Below are 9,682 nucleotides of genomic sequence, written 5' to 3'. Positions count from 1 at the left end.
GCCACCACCCGCTCTTTTTTCCTACAGAAACCAATAATATGTCTATTGTTAAATAGCTATCATTTTAACATTGGTTCTACTAACTCCAAAATAAAGATTTTTTTGGAGACCTTTCAGGCATGAAAATGGGTCAGGGGTGAAAAAGATGAGAAGAATATTACCCCTCTAGGGTCCGGGAGCATGCTCCCCCTTAGAATTTTTTTTTAAATAAAATATTTTAAAGCATCAATCTGATGAGTTTTCAGATGCATTTATTTGCCAACCTTTTTATTTCTAATTAATGGTGAGCTAGCACATTTTTGCCATTAATGCCATATTAAAGTCTCAGGACAAAAGGTGGGCTACAGCAGCAGTGTGGGTATGGTTTTATGTGAATATACAGTGTATCGTTTTAAGCCTTTATCAAAATGTCAAATCTCCTAATTTATAACTTTTATGCCTACAACATATGGTAGGTTTATTAATAGTTTGTTAATTTGCAGCTTTTCCTTTAACAGTCCTTTAATTGAACCATTATATGTCTAAAACAAAACACTTGTGACTCCTGCACTAAGGGTTAAAAACGTTTTCCCCTTCATATTAGTCTACATGTGACAAACTAAAAACTATTTATTGTCTAGTTTGATAGTCAGACAGTTAGTGATTTGACACATAACTTACAGGTACTGGTGGTATACAGTGATATGTAGTTTGTTTTCACTCTGTTCCAAACGCCATGTTTTCATGACGACTGACCAGAAAAGACGCAAGTGATGTCATGTTTACATAACTCCCGATTGTTAAAATGAGTCTCAAATTAACGATAAATCATATAATAAACTTTAACAACGGAGACACACGTATGCAACTTTCCCACTGAGACGCACAAAACTGCATGCGTCTTGCGGAAGAACATTGTAACCGGCGCTACTTCTCTCTGTTTAAGTCTATGGACGAGTCACCCAGGTACTGTACTACTCCGCAGCGCGCGGGTAGTGTACCCGCCGGACTAAAATAATCCGAAAATAAATACTTATTATACGTATACCATGGTGATTCAGTATAAGACAAAAACACGGCTTGAAAGATTGATTCGTGATGTACTCGCTCATTATAAACATAACGTAAACATTTTGTAAGATTTGAACAAAAAAGTTGCATCACAACACTTTTAACTGATTCTATCTCTGCGTGTGTTTCGCGCTGAATGACGAACGGGGCGATGCAGGTACAGAGAAGTAGAAGAGGATGACACCATTTGCTAAGGGGGGAGGTTTTCATTTTCTACCTTATTATACATTTTAAACCACAAACTACGGAGTATGTTTTGGACATTATTTAACCTTGTCAAAGACGAACGGACATTTTAGAATAATTAAATTTCTTGCCCCAAGTTTTAGGGGTGCTGAGCTCCTTTTTAGGGGTGCTGAAGCACCCCTAAAAAGGGGCTAGCCTCGCCCATGAACTACACTATTAAAGCTTTCCAGTGTTATAAAGTTTGTCATGATTGATTAGGTTTGGAACAGGTTATTAGTGTTACAAATATATAATAACAACGTGGGCCCAGCTGTATACCCGTGGCATTTTAGAAAATTCCTCTTACTATGCAAATTTTTTTTTTTTTACCAAAAAGTGATAATAAATGAAGACTTCACTCTTAGAGCTTTCAAACAATATATAGTTTGTCATGATTGGATAAGAATTCACATGTAAAACACTGAAGTAACGTAGGCATCCCGCTGGCGGGACAGTGACATTTTGCTGGATATAAATGTTTTGAGGCACTCCCTACATAATTTATTTTATAAAACACTGTTAAAATCAGTGTTCGAATTGAAGGGGGTCTGGGGGGGTCCCGGACCTCCTATAAGCCTTAAGGGACCCCCCATAAAGCACAAAAATATAAATTAGGGGGGTCCCCTGGTTTTTATTAAAATTAAAATACTACATGAATTTAAAATTCTCATGTTGCGTGTCACAAAGCGAAACTGTCTTTATTTGTCCCAATTTCGCAATAAACTAATTCAAATGACTTCTGTCTGAAATAAATAAACTCGCAAGTGCGCCTCATGCTGTTTTCTTGAGGAATTGACAGACAAACAGTGGCAAATCTATCCTCTCAGTCTGACGGCTGGTCCACCCAGTCACACAAAATATTTTATTGGGGAAGCAGAAGAAATCACGCTTAAATGATAATAAATGATAGTCTCTTTAAACGCGCGTTTGTGAGCGGCATTGACAAGTACATAAACCCTGTGCGTGTTTGCTGTGATTGCTTTTAATGATAGAGAACACGAACCATTTGATATTTCAGATGAAATAAAACTTATCACTAGGTTAAGCAGATCTTACTTGTAATTGTCATCTATGTGACGCGACAGTCGGCACTCAGCAGCACATCATCATTTCAAATCCGTTTACAAGATGAATTCTCTTGTTATGTTAAATATGAAGTTTACATTGCGTTGTAAAAATGATGAAATTATCTTCATACGTGCTTAATTCATAATGAGAACGTATTAATGCAAGCTTTTTTATGCTGCTATATTATATAACAAAATAAACAATACATGTCATTTTATATACAAACTATAATTCTATCTTGACAAGCACATTATTTGCTTCATGTTGGTCCGGTTTAATTCAGAGGACTCATTGCTTTGGTGTATTCATTTTCATTTTAAGCCTTTAAAAAGTAATTATTTTAGATGCAATTTTGTAATATTTATAGCTTAAATAATCTAATATAATTTTTAAAACATTTAAAATCATTTTGCAGAAATCCGCAGATTTTTCCAAAACATTTCCAGAGATAAAGCAAAAAAAGTCTGCATATTTCGTCTGGCCCTGTTTATCGCTCAAATACGCATCATTCAGAAATAAATAACTATATTTATAGAAAGTATCTTTTGCATGTGTTTTTTTAAACCTTGCAAATGTTAACATGCAAGCGATTTTAAACAATTTGAGCGGAAGATGTTAAAGTGGGCTGTTTTATGTGCGCAAAGTCAAGGACACATCGCGCACACATACTTAAATGGACACAGCACTCATAAGCGGACGCACGGAGACGCGCGATTCCTAAAGCATGCAAACACAAAATTATTTGGAAATACCACAGTCTTGGCATTCTCATAAAAACATTCAGTTATGTTATAAAGTAAGTGCAATCAGTTCAGAAAGAAATCAGATGTTTGTGTTGGTCTGAAAGTAGCAGTTCTTATCTGCTTGTGTTTCTGTCATTTATATTAATTAAACAACAGAAAACAAAGGAAAATCACTTCTGTATCTAAAAACAGATTATTTATTCGATGAAGAAGACAGTGTTATTATTCATTTGATTCTATTTATGTACCTAAATATATCTTACTTTATTTGTAACTTTGTTCTTTTCTATTTTTTATGCTCATAATCTCTTAATTTGTTCTTATGTTATTTTCCCACCCCCAGTTTTGCTGATCTGAAAAGTATTCGATCTATGACTCAAAAAACGCAATGTAATCCATTTAACCACTACTATACTGTATAGTAAAATTATGTAATTTAAAAATGAGGTCCACCCTATTTCACCCCTATTCTGTGTAAAATTTCTGCCCTTGCCAGTGTTTCACACTAATTTGAGGGGTAAAAAATGTTTTAGAGTTTGAGTTAAGGGTAATTTTGGGGTTTCTTTGATTAAAACCAGGATCAGATGATTACTGATCAAGGATGATCACATCTTACTTTGTGAAATCACAGCGACCCTATGATAAGGGGGTGGGGCTTGGCCGGGGGGTGGGGCTTAGCTAGGGGACCCCCCATAAGCTTTGACATAATTCGAACACTGGTTAAAATATGTATTCTAAAGGCTTAGACCTTTTCAACAATATGTAGGTTGTTGTGATAGACATAAAATTTACATGGAAAATACTGAAGTAAACTTAGTGTCCCGCTCACGGGACAGTGCCACACATAATTATGAATAATATTTAGCTGAAAATAATCTTGAAGTGGTTTCTTATTTCTTCTACAATAATGGTGAATAATGTGAAATGTACTCGTAAATGCACTGTAATACAGGATTAAAATGAGCTGTTAATGTTTCATTTAGCTTCATAAACCAGAAGATAGCTGGGACTTGATATATGGGATGTATAATGATACAGAAAAAAACGTATCTCAAGAATGAACCATGCATTGCATTGCAACAACCAATTCACCTTGAAAACTTACCCTTACCTCTCCCGCTTTGGTTTCCATAGCACCTGGCTTGTTTAGTTTCTCTATTTGAGCAGAGAGCTGAGGGTTATAGAGCAAATGAACTGACTGATGGAGGGTCACTAATGCCCAATGAGTTTGTTAATGGAGGGAATCTGAAACAGTCATGTGTGACGGAGCCACATGTACTGCTCGACCCCCATATAACAGAATCAGTACATGCTGCTTTAAATGTTAATTCAGTTTGCACGGTTATACTCTTAAAAAAAGAAGTCTAGTACAGGTACCTTTCTGGTCTGGATTTTATAAGTGATGCTTGGAAAAGACTTTTATTATTGATCCTTACTATTCTTTTTTTTTTTTAGTTTAGTCATAATTTAGCCTATGTGGCTTCCCATAAGAAAGAAAGATCACAGATTAGATCTCTTTAATTTTACGTAGACATAATTTCTCATCAAATGTAAGCAAATCTTTATTATTTTACTTGATTATTTAAAAAAAAAAAGTGCTTTAACCAGTGGTTGCATGAGTGCGTTTACATGCACAGTCTTACGCCGATTATGCTTAATAAACTGATAAGATGTGGGGTCATGTAAACGCGTTAAACGGGTTTCCTTTATCGGGGAAAGCCCATAGACGGCGTAAGCAAAAACTGATCGGCACAGGTAGTTTTTTGCTCATTACGCCGATTTTGCGTGGCATGTAAACACCTTAACCGGCTTTCTCACGGTTTTGTCCGTGTGCGCATGTCTCGCGTGTGAGAGATAAACGTCACACGAGGAAGTAAGCGCAAAGTAACGCATAAAAGTCTCCGCTCGACAAAAGCAGTTGGCAGAGAAACTGTTAAAATAGAAGCTCATGTTACATTTACTGGTTCTGCACACACAAAAAGAGATACAACAGTACAGCTTAATACAGATATGCCGTTGACTTTTTGAACGACTATTGTGTACTATAGGTGGTGACGTCACTGCCTGCGAGAAAACTGATAAGTATGGGAAGCCGATCTCCTCAAAAGAAGGACGAAACTGCGCCACTCGATTGATCCGCGCTGCGCGGACCAATTATACGCGCGGACCAATGGACAGAGCCGCGCGACTGTCTGGATAGCGCAGAGATGAGTTGTTTACTTGCGCCACCCGATGGATAGCGCAGCGCTGACCAGTTTCATCAGAGCAGCGCGACCCACTGGGAAGCGCAGCGCGACTCTGATGGAATAGACTCGATTTACCCACAATTCTCTGCTAGTATACAATTTATTTCCGGTTTAAATAACCATTTTGTTTATTTTGCCACAAGACAACTTAATTTACTAATGCATAAGTTAAAATAGCATCTAAAACACTTATCAGCTTGATTGGTATAATCGGGTAACCATAAATAACAATTTCTTCCTCTTGGTAGTTAATTTAATAGAGGTGACCACACGTCTGACGTAAATTATCTCTGTTTATTATTATTTTTTTATTTTGTGTTAAAGATATGCACGAATTCTACTATTCTGTTATTTGACATTAATAAAAATGATTACAATATGAATGGCAATGATCAACGATTTTTTTATCTACCTTGAGTGCTCGTTTTATATTTATAATATCTTATATGGTGTTCTGAGTCCGTTTAAACACACTTCTGATGCTGCTTTGCTTCGTCATTTGTATACTTTATGCATTGCAGTTACATTTATTTTATTATTTAATTTTTGTAATAATTTTTAATGATTTAATAATGACATTATAGCATTATGCAATTGTTTTGCATATATTTTTCTGGTAGTCCCAGCTGCATTTCTTGACATATCAGGAAATAAATGTGGGTTTGCAAGTTACTTTGGTTTGTTAGTCCCGCACTGATAAAGTGACATAAGCTGTATTTTTTAATATCTCAACTGTTCCCAATAACCAAGCACTGCTATTTAGACCATTTTGCAAGTCGTAAACAATTGGTCGAAGCTCTTTGTGTTTCAGTTTTTTTTACACGTTGGGATAAAATACAAAGAACATATAGAACTGAATCAAAAAGTTAAACAAACATCTTTAAGATATGTGTGAAATAAAGAAAACTGCTACAAACTGAGACAGGAATTTCTAGACCAGCGTTGTTAACATCTTGCAAAATGGTTTAAGTTGCTTCTATGAGAGAGGGAGTGGAATTCGTTGCCTGCCAATAAATAAACAGTCGAATAATGATACTTTTATTTTTTTATCTTTAATATTTAATAATGTTTTGACAGCACGAACACTGTTTTGTCCCACTAGCAGAGAATTCTGGGTAAATCGAGTCTATTCCATAAGAGCCGCTCTGCGCTTCCCAGTGGGTCGCGCTGCTCTGATGAAACTGGTCAGCGCAGCGCTATCCATCGGGTGGCGCAAGTAAACAACTCATCTCTGCGCTATCCAGACAGTCGCGCGGCTCTGTCCATTGGGCCGCGCGTATAATTGGTCCGCGCAGCGCGGATCAATCGAGTGGCGCAGTTTCGTCCTTCTTTTGAGGAGATCGGCTTCCCATAGATAAGTCTTCAAGTCCCATGTGAACGCATTTGTCTGCATAGCCGGCTTATTGATTTGCATGTAAACGCATGAAAACAGTTTTCTTTAATAAGAAGATTTTTGATAGTTATCCGCTTATTCTGTGTAAACATACTCACTGTAGGTACTGTGTAACAAGCAGCACAGGTTTATTTGTAACCAAACGGTGAATTTTGTCCAACATTTACCCAACCATGGATTAAAAATAATTTCACAACTGAGAAATCCATCAGATCTCCTGAGATATGAAAGATCTGAGAAATAAAACTTTCCTCTGGGACGTGTGACAAAAAAGTTTCAACTTGTTTAGGTTGTAATTTAACTATGCTTGGTTGTTTAAAGTCATTGATGGGTCAAATCTAACAATTTTCTTTGTTAATTTAACCCAATGGCTGTTTTTTTCTCTTTTGACCTTTATAGTGAAGGTCTGGACACTATGGCCACTTTGAATGCCCAAGGACCACCCAAGAGCCATATGACTGACGCGTAAAGCAACCAATGATGTTTCATGTTTAGGGCCAAGGAAATGTCTCCACAGACCGGTGTGCAACCAGGAAATTATCCATTTACTAAATGGCAAACATGGTAAAAATATCTCTTTTAGATTCCACTAACTGCAACAAGCAAAACTCTTGGACATCTATGCCGTGAACCTCAATACTTTTTGGCTTTGTGCTGTTCACAGGCAGACCGTTAAACAAAGCAACACACACATATTTCCGAAATCATGAGCATTACTTTGAAGCTGCTAAAGTGTTTCAAGTTAAATGTGCCGTTATGCTTTAAAACTTCCAAAAAACAGCCAAAAGTCCTTGCATGATCCCTTTCATACATCTGGTGCAATGCAGCTCTACACAAAGACCCACACATTGGTTTCTACTCCTAAATTCACACTTGATGGAAATGTTTGATTATAGCTCAGCAAGAGTAAAAGATATAATAAGCCAAAATCCTGCATGGAAGAGAGTGAACTATATAAACCCCTGTCCACAGGTGTGCTGGATTTATCTGTGTCTTTGTCTGTTTTTTCAACCCAGTGCCGGTGTTTTTAGGAAACTCGGGATATTGAGGATGTTTCAGACGTCAGAGCCTCAGCAGGTAGCTGTCATCTGTTGGACTCTGTGTTCCTCCTGCCAGCTTTGAAGCTTATCTGTATGGGTTTGTGTGTGTGTGTGTGTGTGTGTGTGTGTGTGTGTGTGTGTGTGTGTGTGTGTGTGTGTGTTTGCACTTTCCCAAATGTACTTTCCACAGAATCGCAACAAAAAAAGGACAGCTTTAGGGCAAAAGAGCTATTATACGAATTGTTTAACACTCGCATGGTGGCCATGATTTAATCTTTTAAGTTGCCCAAATGTAAAATGATACAGTCTATATAATTGGTAATTGTACAGTAATTTAAATAACTTATATCATTAACCATATATCGTATTAATCACACACACGCACACACACACACATGCTGTGGTATCATCGTGTCTTGGATGTCCCCAGAAGTCACGACTTTTTTGTGTTTGTCATCAAGGTTGAAATTCTTCTTGCTACCGAGATCTTACTCTCTGTATTCAGTTTGAAGTTTAGCCATGAGTTTCTTCCACTGCAAGCCTGCATTGTCGGCAAACATCTAGAGAGATTATATAAAAGGCTGAAGAGGTATTCACATGAATGCTGGCAGGTTGAATACGTCTGCAGATGGGAATGAATAAAAATAAAGAAACGTTTGCCAAAGCATTTTTGGAAGATTCAAGACCACAGGTGAAAATATAGTTATTGTTAAGGTACCATTTGGATCAAATTAATTGACAGAATGTTCAGCTATGAAAGACAAAATAAGATCGTCTTGGTCAAAGCATTTTTAACTAGCCCTTGGAATTTTTTTTTTTCAAAAGTAACCACCCTGGGGACCCTGAGGACAATGTATTGGTCAGAAGTCTCTCTTATATTGTAAATCTCTGTATGTAATTATTTAAATGACTTATAAAGGAGAAACAATTGGGATATTATAAAGATAGCTATTTAATAGCTATTTTCTTTCCAACTATAGGCTGCACGTGTTAATGTGTGTAACTCACTATCAAAAGGAAATACACATACATCTTACAAACATCAAAAGTCATGGGTTTGATCACAAATTGTATATCTTCCACATATGCTGTTTTGGTCTTCCAAATGCTTAGGTTGGTTCTGTATGAAATGTAACCTGTTAATACTGGTATATCTAAGGGATATCACGTATCACACCAAAGGGGTTTATTTCGCTATAACAAATACATTATCCCGCTTATTACATAGCTATTTGCCTCATAAGAAAGGTAAGGAACATAAAATATTGATTTAAAATATTTTTTAGCTCACTTTTTTGCAACATGATCTCACAATTCTGTGGTATAGTGACGGAATTTTTTGCTAATTTTTCCGTGGCATTCTCACGGATCTCCGCATTATTCTGTGGCCCCACCACGGACTTTCTTTTCCGTGGCATTCTCACGGATTGCTACTCAACTGCTTTTTCCTATTTTCAAACCATTGTCACTTTGGTTTAGGGTTAGATTAGGTGTTTGCATTAGTATGTCACTTTAAGTATTGGTTTATACTATTTTTTCTGATTTAGTCTTTTATATGTTCTTAACTTTAAACAATTGTCGCCTGGCGTTGGGGTTAGAGTTGGGTTTGGGTAAGGATGTCATTTTATGTAAATCTAACCCTAAACCGAAGCCACAATGGTAAGAAAATAGGACAAAACAGTTGAGTAACCAATCCGTGAGAATGCCACGTAAAAGAAAGTCCATGGTGGGGCCACGGAAAAATGCGAAGATCCGTGAGAATGCCACAATAAAATTAGCAAAAAATTCTGGGACTATCCCATGTAAATTTGTGAGATAAGCATGCAGACCGTTTATTTTCAGTTTTGTGATCAGGACCTGATACTGAAGGGGCTTATTTTGCGATAACAACCTGCTGCCTATACAGTATCTGGCTTA

The sequence above is a fragment of the Paramisgurnus dabryanus genome, chromosome 7 (genome assembly GCF_030506205.2).
Source record: "Paramisgurnus dabryanus chromosome 7, PD_genome_1.1, whole genome shotgun sequence".
NCBI lineage: Eukaryota > Metazoa > Chordata > Actinopteri > Cypriniformes > Cobitidae > Paramisgurnus > Paramisgurnus dabryanus.
The sequence above is the reverse complement of the archived record's forward strand: the minus strand, read 5'-3'. Positions refer to the sequence as shown.